Source organism: Strigops habroptila, chromosome Z, assembly GCF_004027225.2.
Source record: "Strigops habroptila isolate Jane chromosome Z, bStrHab1.2.pri, whole genome shotgun sequence".
Lineage (NCBI taxonomy): Eukaryota > Metazoa > Chordata > Aves > Psittaciformes > Psittacidae > Strigops > Strigops habroptila.
Window position 1 is genome coordinate 101,253,860 of NC_044302.2, and position 550 is coordinate 101,254,409.

The following is a 550-nucleotide window of genomic DNA, read 5'->3' on the forward strand; positions in this document are numbered from 1 at the left end:
TCATTCTGCCTCCTCTCCCAGGTGGCACGGTGCTATTAGGTAGAAAAAACCTCAGAATTCCTCCACGGAACACTAAGGAGTGTTAACTGATAGGAAGGAGCAACAGAATAACACTTCATAGTTAGCTAAGCATCTCAACATAACCTAAACAGAGGGCAAGTTTTCCAATTTCAGGCCTCAATGCTTCATGCAGATGGCAAAGACAGTGATTTATCAAGAGGACTATGCCTATTCTCAGCTATTCAACTCACTTCATACACTCACCTACCTCTAAGTTAGCACTGGGGCATTTGGAGCCTATGGCTCTGCTCAGCCTCTCCCAAGAGCCAAACCAGCTGCAAAAACCTGTTCTTTTCAGGGGCTGCCATTCTGATCCCAGAATTCCTACCAGTCCTTGTTCTTTTACAGCTCCCCTTTCTTCGTCGTTTCCAGGTCGTGCACTGAACTCAGTCAAAAGGAGAAAGCCACAAATCCCAATGGAAGTTCTCCTCAGAAACTCAGGCATCTTGTCATTTCTGGGTTACAAAACTTAAGAGTCAGAAGCTACCCA